The sequence below is a fragment of the Primulina tabacum genome, chromosome 1, assembly GCF_025594145.1.
Source record: "Primulina tabacum isolate GXHZ01 chromosome 1, ASM2559414v2, whole genome shotgun sequence".
Classification (NCBI taxonomy): Eukaryota; Viridiplantae; Streptophyta; class Magnoliopsida; order Lamiales; family Gesneriaceae; genus Primulina; species Primulina tabacum.
This window is the reverse complement of record NC_134550.1, coordinates 11699604-11722159: the sequence shown is the minus strand read 5'-3', so window position 1 is coordinate 11722159 and position 22556 is coordinate 11699604. Positions and strand designations below refer to the sequence as shown.

The window sequence follows — 22556 nt, the reverse complement described above, 5'->3', positions numbered from 1 at the left end:
CTAAATCTAACTCCCACAGCCGACAGCCCCTCTTCTCTTCATTTTTTAGTGGGTTTCAGCAGCCATTTTCATGGTTTTTATCAGCAAGCTTCGGCCATGGCTTGTGCTTGCAAAAGAAATTCCCCGACGCTTTCCCCGACGTCTGTTCTTCATCGTTCTTGCGTAGGAATCATCAAAGGCACGCTTTTACTTTCGTTTTCTCATCACTTACGCCCTAAGTATGCTGTAATATATGTATATGTACGGTTGTTCATCGATCTCGTATGTGGCTGCGTTTTTGTGATGTTTTTGACATGAAACTTGCATCATGTGTTTTGTTACTCACGTTTATGGTGTTTCAAGCGCAAAGGGTTGCTGAGTGCTGTTAAGATCGAGGTTATGAAGTCTAAGGGCTGAAGTTGAGGTGTGATCTAGTTTGGTTGGAGATCGATCAAGAGATGTAGGTGTTGGCTTCGGGTTGGCGTTTTTGTGAGAACCGCGATCGGGGGGGAGCTGCGGTTTGCATGGTGGAGCAGCCGTGGGTTAGGCTGGTTCATGAGGGTCCAGTCAAGGTCTAGGAGAGGTGGGTTAAGGGCTGGAACAGCTGGTCTCGGTCCAGGAGCAGATCGAAGGGGGTTTAGTTGAAGAGAGCTCGGGTAGTTGTTCTTGGAGAGGGTCGACCCTTTCCGTTTTTAGTTGCACAGCAGATGCTTCGTTTAGGCTTGGTTTAGGAGTTCATTAAGGACTAAATGGTGAGTCATAAAGGCTGGACATGTGGTGGTAGTTGGGTGGACCGAAGGAAATTAAGAAATGGAGCCATGTGTTGGGTTTAGGATGTTGCTTGTGGGGGTGGCCGAGAATTATTGAGTGAAGTGGGTTAGCCGTAGGTTAGAGAGCTAATTCTGAAGATTTTAGGGGCTGTTAGAGGGTATAGTAATTATGGTAAAAGTTTGAGAAATTTTGGGTTAAGTTTCGAGTCGATTCGGGATAAAAAACCGGGACCCTCGGTCTAAGTTTTAAAACGAATTAGAAAAGCTGCGATTTTGGCTCGAGTTTACGTCCAGGAATGCTTTTAAATATGTTTTGGGACATTTTAAGGAGTTTGGTAAGCTTCGGGTCAATTTTTCGAGGTCCAGGGTTGAAACGATAATTTTTGGGTTCCAGGGGCAAAATGGTCATTTTGCACCCGGGGTGAGATTTTGGTCTTGGCAGCGCCCTGAGCACAAATTATGATATTTTTAAATGTTCATGCATCACGTTTATGATTTTTACGAAATTATGATAAATACGGTGCATGCTTGGTTTAAAAGAAAAATTATGTATATGCATACTTTTATTAAGTGATGAATATGATGACACGTTTTGAAGTAAGTGATTTAGTTGTGACTAACACGATGACACGATGATATGATTGGAGATATCGTGAGGGAAAAAGGCCCCAGAGGGAGCCCGTTTACGGGAGAAAGCCCAGAGGGAGCCCGACGATCGTTTTTCCATTGACATGATATGATAGGCCCTGGGCTCAGTGGGCGGGTAATGCCGTCGCTGATGACCCTCGCCGCCGGGTACCGCGGTTACACGTAGATGGATCCATCGACTGACATGATGACATGATGATACGAAAGTCACAGCTAATGAACGGAATTCAAATTAAGATTTTAACACGTATATGTTGATACGATGATACATGCTGTTACCATGTTTTGACAGGTCACGGTTTCGCATACGATATGATAACATGATGAGACATGTTTTTGATACGTTACGATTTTACACGACACGCTTATGGTCATGTTTTTAAGTTCACGAAAAGTATATTGATTATGCTATTTTTCACTGCTGTGTGCTGCGTATATGTACTTGTTATTACTAGAACAGGTGTGTTGAGTCATTAGACTCACTAGGCGTGTGTGATGCAGGTGAGCATTTTGGGTAGGAGACAGGAGGTGCTGAACTCTGAGTAGGCAAACCTGGTGCAGTGACACGACCCGAGGACCACATGTTTTCCGCTTTATGATTTATGAGATATGAGATGATATGAACATTTTTATACGTTGATGATTTTAAGAATTTTTATACGTTTATGTTGATTTTGGATGACGTTAGTATTTTTTTTAAACTGCGTCATTCTTGTTGGTAAATAAATACGATTATTTTAAATGAAATTTTATAATTGCAAACAAAAAAAAATATTTCCGCACTTTTGAAACGAGTAGACGTTTCATCATTATTGACCATTTATCATCATTTTAATGACAAATTTATACCACAATAAATCAGTCATTAAACTACCTATATTAAGAGCAAAATAATGATAATTAAGAGGAGATTAATGACCGTGAATAGGTGTATTTAATACGAGATTGATGGTCATGAATAGGTGTCATTAAGAGGAGGTTAATGACCATGAATAATGACATTTAAGATTAGATAAATGAAAATGAATGGAGTGACCTTCACCTTACCCTTGAAAGCCTATAAATAAAGGCTTTGGTTTAGTATAAAACCACACCAAAAATCCTCCCAAATCACTCATAAGTCTCGATCATTTCAAGTAAAGAGGAGACGCCCAAGTGCTGCTCGTGTTCGACCCAAGTTTTACCCAAGTATCAGTCAAGTTCGAATCATATATTTGAACTATGAGTAAGTGGGCTTTTGATATATATATTTCTTTCTAATTGGGTTTTTGTTTTTTTATATATAAAGTTTGGTACACTTGTTCTTTGTAAGTGTGCTTATATATATATTTATATTCGATAAAGTTTTGCACACTTATTTTGTTCGGCAAGTGGGCTTTAGCTATATATAATTCTTCATAAGTGTACTATTTGATATATATATTTACATACTTGTTCTTCATAAGTATGTCCACGTTTGTACAAAAATAAATTATGTCTGTTTCTTGAAATACGATCGACATATGTTATTCCTTCGATTTGCTAAATAATATTCGAAATCACTTTTGAGAAAATTATTTTTGAAGACGCTGTTATGATTCACATTTGAAATCGTAAGAAAATTCAGATATTTGATTTGATTTGGCCCTGATGCGGTGTGATATAATTATCGATACTATGGCCTCGCCCCCTTTAAAGGATATAACTTAGGGAACTGATCAGTTAGCCATTTAAGTAAGATGATTATCAGTGTCATTTTTTTGATTTAATATAATCAGTTAGCCATGAAAATCATGTTCTTGACAAAAAAGTTGGATTTGATAAAACGGATTCTTGTGTTACTAATTGTTGTAATATAACCAGTTTCTATTAACTTTCCAACCATTGATCAGTTAATACAAACTCAACAACAGTTTGTATTTGAATGATATTTATGAAATGCATTTGTTATCAACTATGACCGATCGACTCCCACTTGTTGAGTGTTTTTTCGAACACTCACCCTTTACTCTACCCTCTTAAGATAAGGATGATGATCAAGTAGACGAGGATTAATGACATGTTTGAGGTTGGTGATGAAATTTCAAGACATGAAGATTACTCGCTTATGTTCTTCCTAAGTTTTGATTCAAGTTATATAACGCTTCGGCACATTTTATTTCGTTTTGAGAATTTATCGCTGTAAGACAAGATTATTTTCAGTTAATTATGAAATAGACTGGTTTTGGATTATACTGAAATACGAGGCTTGTTGTTTGGCGATTATGTGATCGTTCAACAATGCCAGTGTCGACTAAACTCGGTCCCGGGGCATGACAACATGTGTTTTCGAAATTATTGTATATTGTTATGTATGTGCTCAAATGGCCCCCGCTTGCTGAGTGACGACCATATTACTCACCCCTTATTCCCACTTCCCAGATAAGCTTGAAGAACATATAAAAGAAGAAGAACATGACCGGTTTTGGGGCTAGTGATGGACGAATTATTTAGATCCATGTTTTGTTTGTTTGTTTTTTTCCTTTTAGTTGTAAATGCTTCCGCATAGTTTTATCGTTTTCGAGTATTTTTCGTTGTAAAAACAATTTTACGTTTGATTATGAGTTATAAACTGAGTTTTTTATACCGTACTACAATTCTTGTTGTTTTCGATTATGTATTTGTAAAACAACATCGGTGTCGACTAACCCTGGTCTCGGAGTTTGACACCATGTAAGGTTATTCTAAGTTTGTGCCATACTCAACTCTAACAAGGATGGATGTTCCTTTTTAGATGTTATTTTCTATTTTGAACCAATTATGTGGAGGTAAAGCTACCCTACTCAATAATGTGTGTGAAGACCCGAAAATTTTTATCAACATGTAAGGAAATTAAGGGACATTATGCAAGAAAATTAAGAAACAATAAAAAAGTAATTATAACATATTAAATGTCATTTACAAGCCATACACTAAAAAATAAAAGGGGCAAAGAAGAAGCTTCATTAACCAGAAATGCTGAGAGTTATAACATTTAAATAAAAGAAAACTATGACATTTAAAGAGGGCCATAAAGAGGACCTTTCACTTCACCTCTTTGGCGACTATAAATGGTGACTCAAGCTTAAGGAAAGTCACATATTATCATTATCAAGCACAAAAGACTCCAAAATTTAGAGCCATGGCAGCTGCAAGAAGGGGAAAACTTTCCTTCCAATTTTCAAGGTTTTCAAGCCAAAGATATTTTCAAACGTCGTTCAAATTCAAGCCGATTTTTCTGAAATCTATATTTCTGAAGCATTGAAACTTTGTGAACTAATGATAAAAATATATATTCAGAACATTCCTGATTCCTGGGCTCACCCCTTAGAAGAAAGAACATATATGATACTGATATCAGTTAACCATGAAATTCATAATCCGTTCAATACATAATTTTGATACTTGTTTATCCTGAAAAATAAGAATATTTCTATATATATATCTGCTATTATTGTTTTTGTTGGAAAAAATGATTTTAAAGGATGAGAGGAATTCTCTGCTCACTGAAGGATGAATATATCACTCACTCATCACACTTTCTCAGATAAGAATTAAGATCGATTGGAAGATGAAGAACAAACCTAGTTCTCAGGATGATAAGAAAAGACAAGACCACTGCCAATACTTTAAATTTCATTTTATTATCAGTTTATTTAAAGTTATATGTTGCTGCATCATAGTCAATGTTTTACATTCCACTGCTATAAAACATTGTGTGATTATTTTCAAGTTGTAAAGAATATATTTTTATTTATGAATAAATAGAGTCCTTTGAAAATTATGTACTTCTGAGACTTGTTGTTTTGCAATTATATGATTGTGAGACAACGTCGGACGTCTCCCTATGCTTTTCATGGGGCGTGAAATTTATATTATATCAGTGATAGGCTCAAAATAGTTTGTATTTTTATTATAATATTTTTCATTATTTTCATTTCTGACATGCTTAATTTATACATTTTGGTGTTATTTTGTTATAAGAAGAAATTTTGTGGTCATGGAGCAAATTTGAGGTAAATACGTGATTTTTATCACATTTGAAGTTTCCAAGATAATGTGAAAAAAAGATAAAAATAGAAGAAGTCTTGGAACAATGCGTGACCACGCTTTGTAACTGTTCTTTTACTATATGTGAAGCTAAACCTGATTGAATTTCCAGGATTGAATCTCAAAATTTGTGAAGATTATGCCCAAATTTAGGGTCCTAATTATGATATTTGACTTAAAAATAATTCTTCGAGAGAGAAGATGTTTTTAGAGAAATAATACTAGATAGAGTTTTATTCCTTAAAAACTCTATATTCATTTTTTGAGATATTTTCTACATTATGTTTTCTTTTGGTTAATAGACTTTTCCTTTGGTCCAATTAACCATCTATACGTGAAGAAGAGAAGGAGGCACACAAAATAGAGATAATTCTCTCTTCTCTCTCACTCAGTTTAACGCGTTGAACAAGAAGGAGTCGTATGAATTTTTTATCTCTTCTCGACAATTGTAGGCTAAGTTTTTATTTCTTATTCAAGGGATATTTTTAATATTTTAATTTTATGACTGTGAGGTTTTTTGTGCTTTAATTTACTATTCTTATTTTGTTCAAGTATTCGTTGATTTATGATTTATTTTTATGAAAATTGTATATTGATTAATCCGACAATTTAATTCCATGTATAATTTTCTACTGCTATCCATGAATTCATTTATCCGTAATTGTAATGAACGATTGGTACCTAAATAACACTAGATTAGGTGTGTTGTGCTATCATTACATATTTAGTCTAAATAAATCGACGAAACTAAATTTATCAATTGCAGCTATCTAAATTAGAATATTTTAAGAATAACCGTTTTCACAAAATGAAAATGCTATTTTTAATTAATATAGAACACTATCGTGCCTAGTTGATTATTGATAAGTTTTCACTGGATACTGGGTTTGGTCAATTAAATTAGGAAAACACAAGGATTTTAGCGGCTATCCATATAATTTTAAGGTTAATTGCTTGTAATTGTTTGAATAAATAATATGTTAGCCTAAAAAGTAGCATCTGAGAGCAATCTCTCCCTTTTCTTCGAATTCCACTTTCGAGTTCGAGTTTAGGGAGTTTTCTGTCGGCTTCTACTTATACAACTGAATAATGGAACCCCATTAATAAGAGCTTGATAATATTAAATTTACATTTCATTAGTTTTTTCTTTTGATTAGTTATTTCTTCTTGAATGTTAAATTAGTTCTAGTATTTTATTCAATTTTTATCAAACAAATTCTCCTTTTAATTTTCTTGTCTCGAAAGAAATAAATCTCCTGTTCCCTGTGAATTCGACCCTACTCACAATTACACTCATTTTACTTAGAGAGTAGGAAGTTAAGTTTGGTGGTTCAACGATAGCATACCAATCAAAGCCGCTAGCTTCATAATCCGATTGAGAGAATTTTGGGCACCTTAATGCCAATTTTAGTATTAAGTTGCACAGATATGTCGTTTAGGCACAACCCACCAAGCGACTCAACGCTAAAAATTCGAGCTACAGACGCCTCTCCACCTCTAGAAGGCACCTTACGCTAGAAATTTGAGCTCCATGTGTCTAAGCGCCGCCAAGAGGCGCCTCAACACCAAAAATTCGAGGAACAGATGATTCAACGCCATCAAAAGGTGATTTAGTGCTAGAAATTCGATCGGTAGGCGCCTCAGCGCTTAGGGTTTGCTCCATTTTTGGAAATTATTTTAGATCTCATAACTTTCCGTAGAAAACTCACAATTCGATTCCGTAAATATTCTAAAAACCTTATGAGGTAGGCTATCAATATTTCAAAATCTTTTCTCAAAAAATGTTGTTCGAATCTTATTTTGCTTCAAAATACTTGAAACTGCATGATTGATGCTACTTTCAGTCTATTTAACTTATCTTCATCATTTTGGATTGTTCTAAACCATTATGTTTGTCTTGATCAGTTATTATATTAAGGATGTTCAATCCATTTTCCTTTAAAATTGTTAAAATATTGATTGCATGTATTTTCACTTCGAAATCAATAAAATATTTAAGTAATCCGTTGATGTTCCCAAAGGATATTTTGCTTCGGCATAGTTTGGTACATGGGATAAGGGAGGGATTGATAAATAATCCTCCATATCCCATGTTTGGTACCTTTTTAAAAAGCGCATGATACCCTTGATAAATAATTTTTTAGAAGGATAAAATGTCCCTTTATTAGGTGTGATAATTTTAATTTAATGATAAAATACACTACAAATGACTTAATTACCCTTAATTTATAAATGATTTTATAAATCTATGCTAGTAGGTAGAAATTAAAATCAAATAAATATTTTTATTTATTTTTATATATTATATAATATGATAGTTATATAAATGAATTCGAGATAATTATATAAATAATTTTTATAAATCTCAATAAAATTATTAATATCACCCGATTAACCTTAAAAATTGATATTTGACTTAACTCACAAAATCAAGGGCTCAATTATCATATTATATAATAAATAAAATTAGGTAAAAATAAATAAATCATGCAAGCACTATCGGCGCATGAACAGATAAAAAATATGAACTCAAGCAACAATTTTGAAATTATAAAATTTATTATGATAAGGTTAATTTTGTCATTACAATCTAATATATAAATTTAATCACTCTTATTAAAATCATACCAAACATTAAATATAATATCCTACATCTTATTTATCATTAACTTATTCTTATATTATATATCACATGTTTATCCTATCATGTGTACCAAACTATGCCTAAGAAATTCATATGTTAATTAGCCAGCTTTAGGGATTCTAGACTACTTATCCCGTTATCCGTTCAAATCAATGTAAATGTTATTGGAAAAATATTTGCAATTATAAATACACAAGAAATTTTGGTAATTGATGCGCTAACTTTTTATTCAAATGCATCATTATCTTGTTCTAGTTGTTATTATGAATTCTTTGTCCAACACTTCCCTAGATTTCAAACATACATGTGAGAGAAATTTAATAATTGCTTATTTTTCTATTTATAAGGAGAGATTGAAAGAAATTTTTTGTTAATTATATATTCCATGAATTTATAAGGACAATTTTAGAATGAGAACATACTTTTTCTTTGTTAAAAACGTCTTTTAATTCCTATGCAGTTCACCTTGTGCTACCACGATAGACCATGAGAAATATGCAGATTTAATTTCTCCCTGATGAATATACTCAATAATGCAAATTTTTTTTTATCAAGATTAAAATTTATTTAAGATTTCATTCATGTCCAAGAAAATAAAATACATTTTAGAGTCCACCAAACGTTATCCATCTTAACATATGGTAGAAAATAAAGACTTTAATTAATTAATAATGGAGTAGTTCACTCATTAAATCAAGTCTGTCATGTTCTCATTTCACATGGTCCTGCCTGAGTTCATAAATGACTAGAATTAAACAGATAAATTTTAAGCTCCGCAAGTGACAAGAATTAGACAGACCCGAAGAAAATTTAAGTGATTTGTTTGAGGACCCTTTGATTGTTTGTTGCCCAAATTGGTAGGGAACGATGTCTCAACGTACGTGATTTGGTGATCGATGCAATTAGACAAAATCATGTTAGGCTTCATGTGCTTGTGTTTCTCAAATTTTTCTGGCCACTACTGATCGATCCGGAACCGGATCCCCTGATGCTGTGCACACATTGAATTTTTTTATTTTTTTTAATTTTTCTTTTTTCTTTTCTCTTTTTTTCCCTCTCTTTTCCTACTTTGTTTTCCCTCCATTTTTCTCTCTTCTACAAACATTATTCACACACTTTTATACGAAAATAGTATAAACATTTGTTTTCATCTCGTCTTCTTTTTGTCCATTTTCTACTTTTTCTCGTTTTTCCTCTCTCACTCAATTTTATTATTACTTTTTTTGCAGGAAATACTATAACATACAAGGTTCGATTTTTTCTTCTTTTAAATGTCTTATTCTTTTTCTAATTGTTTAGCTATCAAATTTTTTATTTGATTTTGTTGGTTTCTATTTTTATGTTGCTATTAATCTGAAACCAGCCAAAAATTTTATTGATACTTTCAGATTCTTGATGGATTATAGTTCAAATTAAATATCGAATTCAAGCCTAAGATTGGTATGAAATTAATAATACTCATCAAATTCGGAAAAAATGATACGATTTTTCACATGTAAAAATTTAATATAGTAATTTTTAATTGTAAAATTATTAATTTAACATAAAAAAATTAAAATGTTTATATTATTTCATATAAAATTGTACAATGTTTGTGGAAGATGGAAAAAAATGGAGAAAAATAGAAGAAAAACAAAAGAGAATAAGAGAGGAAAAAAAAAGAAAAATTAAAAAAAAATAAAAAAAATTCAATGTGTGCACAACATCATGCTGTGCACAGTAGGCGATCCGGATCCGATCCTATGTACCATCCACCGCTCGATTCGAACTAATATCTCGAAAGATGTCTATATATATACAACACTTCACCCACGTTAAACACATCAACAAATCATCCGAAAACCAACCTTTCTCAGGTTCAAGAAACTTTCCCTCCCTTCTTGCTCTGTAATAAAAATGGCCATTCTAAAAATCCTTCGACGTTCTTTATCAGTTGAAAGAAGATCCAGTTCCACAAGATCAACTGATGTTCCTAAGGGACATGTTGCTGTCTATGTTGGGGAGACCGAAAACAAGCAGCGATTTGTCATTCCAATATCATACTTGAACGACCATGCATTTCAAGATTTGTTAAACCAAGCCGAAGAAGAATTTGGATTCCGTCATCCAATGGGTGGACTGACCATTCCCTGCAGTGAAGATATGTTTACGGAAATCCTCTGCTGCTGCTGTGGTTTCCATGGAGTGTTCTGAGATGGCTGATGTTGCTGCTGTGGTTTCCACGGAGTGTTGTGTGGTCGTTATTGTTGCTGTTGCGGCTGCACTTTTCCTTTACTCAACAATAGTGGGCATTGAGCTTTCCAGTGCCCCTTCTCTTTACAAAAAGCACACTCATCTTGAGAAACCTTCGTATTTGACCTGTTTTGGTGATTAGCTTGAGGTCGTTGAGGAGCTGCAAAGACAGATGGTGTAATCGGGATTGTCCCTTTGTCAACGTGAGACTTAAGACGAATCTCTTCAGCTAACAATTTACTTAAAACCGAGTCAACAGAAGGAAGAGGAACACGATGAAGAATCGTCCCACGCAGACCCTCAAAATCATTCCGAAGTGCCATCAAAAACTGTACCAAGCGCTGTTCTTCTCTCCGAGCAATATAAGGTGAGAATGCTCGCAATTCTGGAGATTCTGTTAATGCCAATTGATCCCAGAGTGACGAAATGGCAGAATAAAATTCTTGGATGCTCATATCTTTCTGCTGAAGGGCACGAATATCTGTCTCCAATTGATATTGTTTGGCAAAATTAGACTGTGTATACAAGCGTGCCAGAAGATCCCAAACCTCCTTAGCAGTCTAGTATTTTGCCAATTGAGCACCTATTGAGTGCGCAACAGAATTATTAATCCACGTAATAATCTTCGAATTATCTGTCTCCCAAACATCCAATGACACAGCATAATCAGGGTTCGTCTGGTCTGTAGGGTTGTCTCGTACACCTGTGACATAGCCCCACATCGATTTCCCCCGCAAGAAATTCTTCATAACATAACCCCAATACGAATAATTTTTTTCATCCAATTGAACACTAATTGACTGAAGAGAATCATCTTTACGAGTAGCCATGATGCCAAAACCAAACAAAACCGAACGAATAAAACAAAACACGATGCAGAGAAGAAGTCGATTACCAAAGAGAAACTAGACGAACGAAAAGTTGTACGAACACAGCAAAAAAAATAGTTCGATCCGCGAAAGCTGTGGATGAGATTAACAGTTCTTCTCTACGATTGACAGATCCATGAGATGGAGGCTCTGATACCATGAAGAAATAGAGAGTGAGCGGAAAACTCAAGTCGTAGTATTGTAAAACTGAATAAAGAATTTAAAGAGAATATGTTTATATACCTAGGGTAAACACAAAAAAAATAAATGACTAATCTACCCTTGAGAGCTAACAATAATATATTATATTCTAACATTTTAGAGGAATAGAAATTACACTTGTATACTAGTTAGATAGACACTTCAAAGATGTGTGAAATTTCCTTAGTGTTTTTAAAAAATTTCAACCAAACTCGCTGTTGAACAGTTAAATATTCACATAAGACTCTGCAAGATCTCCAATATAGGCGTGAGAGGGATTGCGTGATTGTGGATATTTATGTCCGAAAGCATATGCTAACAATCTTTCAAGAATGAACATATGTAACAAACACAAAATTTTAGATGGCTTGAGAATCCAAAAAACAATTGTACGAAGTATATTTTATTTTAAAAATAAATATCATGAGATGCATAAACAAATCAAACGTGGTCACATGAATCAAAATTCGACTATTACAGATACTTGTTTGTAAATTACTCGATTGTAGCACATCTTATCAAAGCAAGCAACAAGGGCAGACCTGAACGAATGTCATGAACGAAGTCACTATCAAAATGAAACACACAACAAGATGACTACGATATAAGTAAGATCGTCCAAGGAGACTAAGATTCCATACCTCAAACCTGTGAAAGAAATATTCAAAACCTTGTTTTGTTTCCTTATCTCAAAAATAGCGTATTCAAGGGTTGAATAATGAAGAAACGATAATGATGGACAAGTACACATCTAAGCCAGCAAAATCGAATAAAGCTGCTTGAAAAAATATTTGAACGTCATGCATTCCGCAATGCAAGGTGCATAGAACCTGTGAAGACCCTGAAAATCCATATACAAAGCACTGTTATTCATCTATTTATCCATGATATACAGATCAGTCCATAATTATTATTCCTCTGTTGAAAATTCAAGCATGTTTTTTATTCAAAGTATTTTTCAAAGTTTGGTTCAAAGTTAGGCTACCAAACTTTGAAAACACATCCATCATTCACACTTCACCAAACCCAAAATTTTTCCTATAAATACCATACATTTCCATCCATTCCATTCATCCCCAAAAAAAAAAAAAAAAAAACACAAGCATTTGAGCGTTGTATAGCCTAGTCATTTAGATAAATTTTAGTATGCTCTGTGGTTGCGGCAATGTCCGATCTTCCACATCAGAAAGAATTTTCTATGTGATTAGAGTTGTGTGAGTTCCACTTTGAAAGTGAGATTGAGTGTGTGTCATCCAAGAATAATTATTCTTGAAGTTCTTGGTGTCCCCTAAGTTGTTCTAGGGAGAGTTGTTGTTATCTCCTCTTGTTGTAGGAACAATTTGTACCCATTATTGATATAGTGGAGATTTCTTTTGTTGGACTTCGGTCTCGTGGTTTTTCCCTAATTTGGGTTTTCCACGTAAAAATCCTTGTGTCGTTTTATTCATAATTATTATCATTGTTGATATCGTGGATATATTTTGATCTGATATTACCGCTAAAGGGAAAAGAATCAACCCTTCCGCTACACGAAAAGTTATTTAACTTGGCTATCTTTCCCAACAAGTGGTATCAGAGCCACATTAGGATACATGGAAGAATCCATTGGAGGGATGTTTAAACTCAACGGATCAAATAATTCCATATGGAAGGCAAGCATGTTGGACCTGCTATATTGCAAAGATCTGTATTTGCCATTGAGTGGAGATAGTGCCAAGCCAGAAAACATATCAAACGAAGAATGGACTATACTGCATCGAAAAGCTGTCGGCTTCATATGACGTTTTATCGAACACAGTATATTTCATCACTTCGCGAACGAGAATAAATCTGATGCTCTGTGGACCAAAATTGAAGCTGTGTTTGAGAGAAAGAATGCCTTGAACAAAGCTTCGATTATCAGAAATCTTGCACGACTGAGATACAAAGAAAATGCAAATATGATAGAGCATCTGAATGCTTACCAGGGTCTAATCAACCAATCTATCACCATGAAGATTACCCTGGATGACGAAGTTACGGCACTATTATTACTGAGCTCCTTGCCAGATAGTTGGGATACTCTTGTGGTGTCGCTCAGTAATTCTGCTCTTGATGGAAAACTGACATTACAAACAGTCAAAGATTGTCTTCTAAATGAAGAGTCCAGAAGAAAGGAGCAAGTAGCCAACTCTGAAACTAAGGCATTAGTTACAGAAATAGTTGATAATCGAGGAAGAAATTACACCAGAGGACCTCATAAAGGAAGAGACAAATCCAGAGGAAAGTCCAAAACCAGAAAAGAATTCAAGTGTCATTATTGTGGAGGTCCAAATCACTATGAAAGAGAATGCAGAAAAAAGAAGAGAGATCAAAGGAATGGGATAAAGTTGGAAGAGAAAGACACGACTGCAGTTACATCTGATGGAGATATTATCATCCTTGGTGATGATGCATGTGTCAGTATATCATACCAGCAAACTGATTGGATTATTTACTCGGGAGCTTCATATCATATTACTCCACACAGAGATATATTTGTGTCCTACTCAAGTGGAAACTTTGGCAAAGTTAGAATGGCCAATCAAGGTTTGACTGAGGTCGTTGGTATGGGGAGCATTGTCTTGGAGACAGATACAGGGTGTCATCTCATTCTCAGAGATGTTCGACATGTTCCAGATATTCGATTTAACATCATCTCTACAGGCAAGCTTGATGATGATGGTTGTTCCAGTCACTTTGGTGGAGGAAAATGGAAACTCACCAAAGGATCTCTTATTATTGCTAGAGGTATGAAGCAAAATTCTCTTTACCTCATGCAAGCAAAAATATCAAATGGAGAGGTTCATGCATCTACAAAAACCTCATCCATTGCGTTGTGGCACAAGAGACTTGGACATATTAGCCAGAAGGGAATGTAAAATTTGGCTAAGAGAAAACTCCTTCCTGAAGTATCTGGTATGCATTTGGAAACTTGTGTTGATTATTTGGCCGGAAAACAACACAGAGTTGCATTTCAAATTTTTTCTTCATCAAGAAAAACTCAACGCTTGGAGTTAGTACACACAGATTTGTGTTACATGAAAGACAGAACTCTCGGTGGTGCGCTGTATTTTGTGACCTTTATTGATGATTTCTCACGAAAGGTTTGGTGCTTTGCGTTGAAATCTAAAGATCATGTTGAGGTCTTTAAGCATTTTCACTGCAAAAGTTGAAAGAGAAACATGAAAGAAACTGAAGTGTATTCGTTCTGACAATGGTGGTGAATACAGGGGTCCGTTTGAGAAATACTGTATAACTCATGGTATCAGGCTTGAGAAAAGTGTTCCAAAAACCCCTCAGCACAATGGTCTAGCTGAAAGAATGAACAAGACAATTTGTGAAAGGATAAAGTGTATGTTATCACACTCCAAATTGCCCAATTCCTTTTGGGGCGAAGCTATGAGAACTGCAATTGATTTGATCAACCTTTCTCCATCAGCTTCGTTAGATGGTGATGTTCCTAACAAAGTTTGGACAGGGAAAGAAGTCTCATACAAACACTTGAGAGTGTTTGGTTGCAAAGCATTTGTTCATATACCAAAAGATGAAAGATCCAAGCTTGATGACAAATCCAAAAGTGCATATTTTTGGGTTATGGCCATGAAGAGTTCGGCTACAGATTATGGGATCCATTGAATCAAAAGATTGTTAGAAGCCGAGATGTTGTATTCCTCGAAGATGAAGTTGGTTCTGATGCGGAACACAACAAACAATCACAATCATCCAATTCACAAATTCCTGTAAATTTAGATCCAGTTTATTTCCCCACAATTCAGGATCACGGGGGAGAAACACAAACTGAGCATGATGAGATAGTTGAGCCAATAGATGCTCAAGACAACTCTTCAACTCCACCTTCAGAAACAGAGATCAGAAGGTCCCCCAGACAAAGAGTACCTTCTACAAGATACAACCCACATGAGTATGTGATGATCACTGATGGCGGAGAACCAGAGAGTTTCAAAGAAGCTGTATCAAGTACACAAAAAGATAAGTGGATCGAAGCAATGAAAGAAGAGATGCAATCGCTTCATGAAAATCACACCTACAACTTAGTAAAGCTACCAAAAGGTAAGAAATCACTCAAAAATAAATGGGTTTACAGGTTGAAGACTGAAGAAAATAAATCACGGCTAAGGTAGAGGCTAGTTGTGAAGGGTTTCAGCCAGAAGAAAGGTGTTGATTTTGATCAAATTTTCTCACCAGTGGTGAAGATGTCCTCTATCAGAGTTGTTCTGGGACTTGCAGCTAGTATGGATCTGGAAATAGAAAAACTCGATGTTAAGACTGCATTTCTTCATGGTGATCTAGATGAAGAAATATATATGGAGCAACCTGAAGGATTCATAGTTAAAGGCAAAGAGGATATGGTGTGTCGACTAAACAAAAGTTTGTATGGGTTAAACAAGCTCCAAGACAGTGGTACAAGAAGTTTGATACATTCATGATGAATCATGGGTACAGGAGAACCAATTCTGATCATTGTGTATTTGTTAAGAAATATGATCAGAATGATATCATCATATTATTGTTGTATGTTGATGATATGTTGATCATTGGTCATGATCCAAGCAAGATAGAAAAGCTTAAGGGGAGCTTAACAAGTCTTTTGCAATGAAAGACTTAGGATCAGCAAAACAGATTCTTGGAATGAAGATCTCTAGGGATATGGCCAATAAGAAACTATGGTTATCTCAAGAACAATACATTGAGAAAGTTCTTGAAAGATTCAAAATGGATAAAGCAAAGGCTGTTGGTACTCCACTTGCAGGTCATTTCAAATTAAGTTCCATTCAATGTCCCACAAGTGAAGAAGAAAAGAAAGAAATGGAGAGGGTTCCTTATGCTTCAGCAGTCGGCAGTTTGATGTATGCAATGGTATGTACGAGACCTGACATTGCTCACGCAGTTGGCATGGTAAGTCGATTTCTCTCGAATCCTAGCAAAGATCACTGGTCAGCAATGAAATGGATATTCCGATATCTGAGAGGTACTTCTAAGCTTTGTTTGAGATTCGGAACTAGTCAAACTGTGTTAGAAGGTTATACTGATGCAGATATGGCTGGTGATGTTGATTCTAGAAAGTCCACATCCGGATGATGACATTTGTAGGGGGAGCAGTCTCATGGCAATCAAAACTTCAAAAGTGTTTGGCATTGTCCACAACAGAAGCAGAGTACATAGCCACAACTGAAGCATGTAAAGAACTACTATGGTTGAAGAAGTTTCTACAAGAGTTAGCTTGAGACAAGACAAATTTACGCTCTACTGTGATAGTCAGAGTGCAATTCATCTGAGTAAGAACTCTAGTTTACACTCAAGGTCAAAGTATATTGATGTAAGATATCATTGGATCCGAGATGTGTTTAACGAGAAATTGCTACATCTTGAGAATATACATACCGATGAAAATGGTTCTGATATGTTTACGAAGTCATTGTCCAAAGAAAAGCTGGAAAACTGTAGAAATGTGGCAGGTCTGTTTGAATCTACAAAATGAAGCTTGAGGGGGAGAATTGTTGAAAATTCAAGCATGTTTTTTATTCAAAGTATTTTTCAAAGTTAGGCTACCAAACTTTGAAAACACATCCATCATTCACACTTCACCAAACCCAAAATTTTTCCTATAAATACCATACATTTGCATCCATTTCATTCATCCCAAAAACAAAAAAAACACAAGTATTTGAGTGTTGTATAGCCTAGTCATTTAGATAAATTTTAGTATGCTCTGTGGTTGCAGCAATGTCCGATCTTCCACATCAAAAAGAATTTTCTATGTGATTAGAGTTGTGTGAGTTCCACTTTGAAAGTGAGATTGAGTGTGTGTCATCCAAGAATAATTATTCTTGAAGTTCTTGGTGTCCCTTAAGTTGTTCTAGGGAGAGTTGTTGTTATCTCCTATTGTTGTAGGAACGATTTGTACCCATTATTGATATAGTGGAGATTTCTTTTGTTGGACTTTGGTCTCGTGGTTTTTCCCTAATTTGGGTTTTCCACGTAAAAATCCTTGTGTCGTTTTCTTCATAATTATTATCATTGTTGATATCGTGGAAATATTTTGATCTGATATTACCGCTAAAGGGAAAAGAATCAACCCTTCCGCTGTACGAAAACTTATTTAACTTGGTTATCTTTCCCAACATCCTCTAAGGGGACGAGGCCGTATATCATTTATTATAACTCACCGCATCAGAGTTTATCTTATCTTGTCATGTTTCGGAATTTTCTTTACATCTTTTAATTCGAATCCTAACATTTCATTTAATTTTCAAAATGTCACAGTATAACAAAGGGATCATGCCGAACAAAACATATACAGAATCAAAGGTCATGAAACGTGTAGTGTACGATCGAGTTTTCAAAATAGGAACATCATTAGTTTAAAACATACTTATAATCCCACTAACTTGTTCTTTTCTCTAAATAAGTGTGAATAACTTGCCGCTCGAAATGATATTCTCTTGATGCTTGAACTTGGCACAAATAAGGGTCGAGTGTTGTTCAGAATTGGTGCTGCTTGGCTTGCTTCTTAGATGAAACTTTTGCTTGAAAATGAGTAGATTGTTGCTCGAGTGGTTTGTTATTGAAGGGTAATTATGTCTGTTCATAACCGGAAATTTTTCCATTATCCACACTCTTCTTATGCAATTCTTTGAGATAAATTTGATGCCAAAACTATGATACCAAATGCAATTTCAAGAAAATATCAAAATTTTCCATCATAAGCCCTAAATAATTTATAAATACTCCAAACAATAATTACAATAAGGTGGAACTTTTGTGAGTTTCAAAGAAATTAAAAAGAGAAAAATGGTTATAGAATGAAATACTTTAAAAAAATGATACTTTTTAAAAAATTATTCATTAACTAATGTATATGAAAATTAATTTATTTATGATATATAATTCTAAAGCAAAAGGTATAAAAATTCTGTAGGAGGTTAAATAATATTTAAATTGAATATTATAGGTTATATTTTATTATCAATATTATTATTTCATTAGTATTGATAATATTTTGATGAGTTAGTCACAAATATTTTAAATTGATAATTATTTGTTCACTTATATAAATTATTATTTATGCATTTATAAAATCCATTGTAAAATCCAAGATTTTGTTTTAATCATGATAATATTTTTATTTTTTGGATACTAAGATTTTCGCAATCGTCGGGTATCTATCTCATTTTAAGATGTAAGATTTGCAAGATCTTCTAAGTTGAGTGGATAATTTTATCGTGTGCAATATTTTGAACTCAAGATTTAAAGATTATATCGCGTATATATATTTTAGAACTGACAAGCAGATAAAGATCTGATATTTGAGTTGATATTGAGATACCGAGATAAAAACCAAGCAAAGGATAATGTGATCCCCTAGATTTCGAAATTCATGGGTATAATTTTAACGTATAATTTCGAAATATTCATTAGATGGGGATGTAGATTTTGGTTATCACTCAAGATCACGGATAGATCACGATTCTAGATGAAGATTTGATTAAAGTTCAAACGCGCGGATGATACACGATCGAGATAGCAGCCAACCCCAATAAATAGGATGGCCTAGTATCTCGAAATTCACACCTCAATTCACTCCAAATTTTTGAGTTGCTCTCTCTAGTCTCCATAGGAAAATTTCGAGATTTGCTCTCGTAGTCCTGCCAAGTACCGAAGTGTTGCCGCAGTCCAGCCGCCGAAGCAGGAATTCGAAATTCCAATGCAAGAAAGCCCCCTCTCTTTTTCATGTTTTTCTCAAAGAAATTAAGGTAAGTGAGCTTGTTTTAAATTGTTGAATTTTCGGTGCATGTATTTTTGTTTTTGTTAAAATTTGGTCGAGTACAATCCTTCTTCTACCCCCTTCTGGTTACGATTTTTTGCCTGAGTTATGTTTCGACACTGTGAGAATTCTACTTGATATAGGTGAGAATCTCAACCATGACGTACCCTTATGCGTTGGGGGACATAACCGTTATACGACCTCGCCCCCTTAGAGGAGTAAAAATTAGGGACTGATATCAGTAAACCATTGAAAAAGTAGATGAATCTTAGTGTTTATTCGATGATATGCTTGTGATATGAGTCATGTTTTGCATGGTATATGTTTCGAAAATTCCATGTTGTTTTATTGTGCTCGAACGACCCCTACTTGCTGAGTATTTCCCAAAATACTCACCCCTTACTCTCCCCCTCCCCAAATAAATCCGAAGAACATGTTGAGGAAGATGAATCCGAATATTCTGGGGACGGTGACTTTCGAGATTAGTAGTGCATGGATTTTGAATTTTCATAGATTGCTATTTGTTAACGTTTCCGCATTAAGTTATTTATTTCAGTTGTAAAGACATTGGTATATTTTTGAGAAATTATGAAATAAACTGGTTTTTGGTTTATATTGAGCTACAAGGTTGGTTGTTTTTCGATTGTGTGATTGATGAACAACGCCGATATCGACTAACCCTGGTCTCGGGGCGTGGCATCCATAATTTGGTTGATTTTTAGGTTGTTAAGATATATATTTTCAAAATTTGTTTCAGTTTAATTCGTTCTATATATTATGCTCATTATAATTTATTATATAATATAAAATCAATTGTTTGAATTTTAATTTGAGAAGTCATTTTGAAAGTAAGGTATATAAGTTCTTAATTAATTTATTCGTCTAATAGGACAAAAGACTAAATCAATATAAATAAAAAAATGCTTCAAATTATTTTTAAAAAATAAAATTTTATTTTTTATTAAATAATTAATATTTATGTGCATCGCACGTGCTTCTTGATAGTATATTGAAACGAGGGAATCAACTGGAGACATTCTGTAGTTTGTTTGGTCGGTTATACGTTTTCACTCCCTAACAATGTCATGTGTACAATTGGCTGGCCACCCAGCTTGACTTTCAAACACTTTATAACCAACGTAGTGATTCCCAAAGCAGTGTGTTCGTCTACATAAAAAGAATCGCGTAAGTGATTTACGCAGAAGCACATACATATTATTGCATCTTTGCACGCCATAAACTTTAGATAAAATAATCTACAAGGTTGCTGCTGATCGAAGAAGTACTGAATCCACATATTGCCATGATTGTTGGAGACATCTGCGGACAACTGTAAAGGAGTTGACTGGAGATTTGTTTTTGTTGCTCTAGTCTTGACATCGTGTTTTGCTTCCTTATATATTGTTTTAATGTGCTTCTCTTTTTTAGGAAGCATTTGATTTTCTCAACGTGTTGATGAAATTGGTTTTTGATTAAAATCACTAGATTTAGTTTTCGTGTAAATTCGTTGGTTTTCTAATGATTATTTTTGTTTTGAGCCACCACACAAGTATTTATACTTGTGTAAAATTTATTTCATTTCATCATATTTACTTGAAGTTAATTTGTGTTATAAAGTTATATATTCCGTTGCATATTGTCTGAAATGTTTTAACATTTCACATTACACTTAATTCTGATAAACACCTATTTACGGTCACATACGACCTTACTTGTTTTGCTGTTAAACAAAATACACCCCATACCTTACAAGTAAAATTTTCAAAAGAAATCTACACTTCCTTTTGTTCTCTCAATTTCGTTTTTGTGTTTGGGATACCTTTTCACGACTTTAATATATTTATTATACGATGTTTTGGATCCCTTTCATCTGTCTAATTCTAGTCGCCTAAGAACCTTATATTTATCTCAATTAATAATAATAATAAAATACTAGATTTATTAACGATGTTGACTGTCTTCTAACCCCACAGACAGGCATGTGAAATGAGAACATGACATATCTATATACCTATAAAAGTATGGATTCTTGAAATGTTTTCCAATTGTGAATGGACGTAATTACCCTTCACATTTTTACTTATTTCAATTATCAATTAACATATGTAGTAATTTCACACTTAGTCTATTAAATAATAATTAAGACTAATTAAACATATTTTATGGTTATAATTTTGTGCTTTTAAATTTTTCACATATCTTTTTTTCCATTATAATATTTAATTATGTCATATCTCATTATTTAAAAAAAATTATTTCATTTCATATACATATAAATGTGTGGATGTGTTTACTTATTTCCATTATCAATTAACATATGTGGTAATTTCACACTTAGTTTATTAATTAATAATTAAATACTAATTAACCACATTTTATGGTTATAGTTTTATGCTTTTGACTTTATTCCTTTATTTTTCATTATAATATTTAATTATGTCATATTTCATTTAAAAAAATTATTGCATTCTATATACATATAAATATGTGGATAATAGAAAACTTTTTTAATTGTAAACGAGCGTGAGAGAAATAAAATTGAGTTATATCATAATGAAATATTATTTTCTAATATAAAAAATAATATATGACATAATCCTTATAATAAATATAAATTATAATGATCATTGATTAACATCTATCAAAATATTAGAGCTTTTACATATGATATATTAACATCTTTATTTATTTATTTATTTTTAAATCAAACTAACTAATTCAACAAATACAAAAAATAACCTTTTTATGCAAGTTATGTACTTGGTTATATTTATATTTTTTAAGTGAAAATCATACCGGTAGTTTAAATTTTATATTTAATAATTATTTTATGAGTTTATCAGATTTTATTTGATATTTACCATATAATCTTATTTAAATGAGTTATATTTTACTATCAATATTATTATCTCATTAGTTTTGATATTTTTTGAATTTTGATGAATATTTATCGTTAGTGTGCTTAATTTATGTAACTTATGATTATACATTGATAAAGTCCATAATTTAATTAATTTTTATTTTACTATGCCTTATAGGTGATGTTTGGATATATATTTTTTAAAAATTTGTTTCAGTTCATTTGGTTCGATATATTGTGCTACTTATAATTTATTTCATAACATAAAATTAACAACTTTAATTTTGATTTGACAAAAAATTTGAAAGTAAATTATATAAGTTCTTAATTAATTTATTCGTCTAACATAACAAGAGAATAAATTCAAGTTAATAACAAAATGATTCAAATTATTTTTTTATAAAATCAAAATTTTAATTTTTAGCATATAATTGGTATTTGTGCTTCATGCTAGTATACTTGAAATGAGTGAACTACTTCATTATAAAGTCTTTATTTT

General features: G+C 33.4%; 1 long non-coding RNA gene across 1 annotated transcript; it reads left to right on the top strand.

Annotated features, from left to right (window-relative positions):
* On the top strand, nucleotides 1-2061 carry LOC142517940 (uncharacterized). The gene is made up of 2 exons (XR_012813434.1): nucleotides 1-178; nucleotides 1899-2061. It is a non-coding gene; the product is annotated as an uncharacterized LOC142517940 (long non-coding RNA).
* The last annotated feature ends 20495 nt before the right edge of the window (nucleotides 2062-22556 follow it).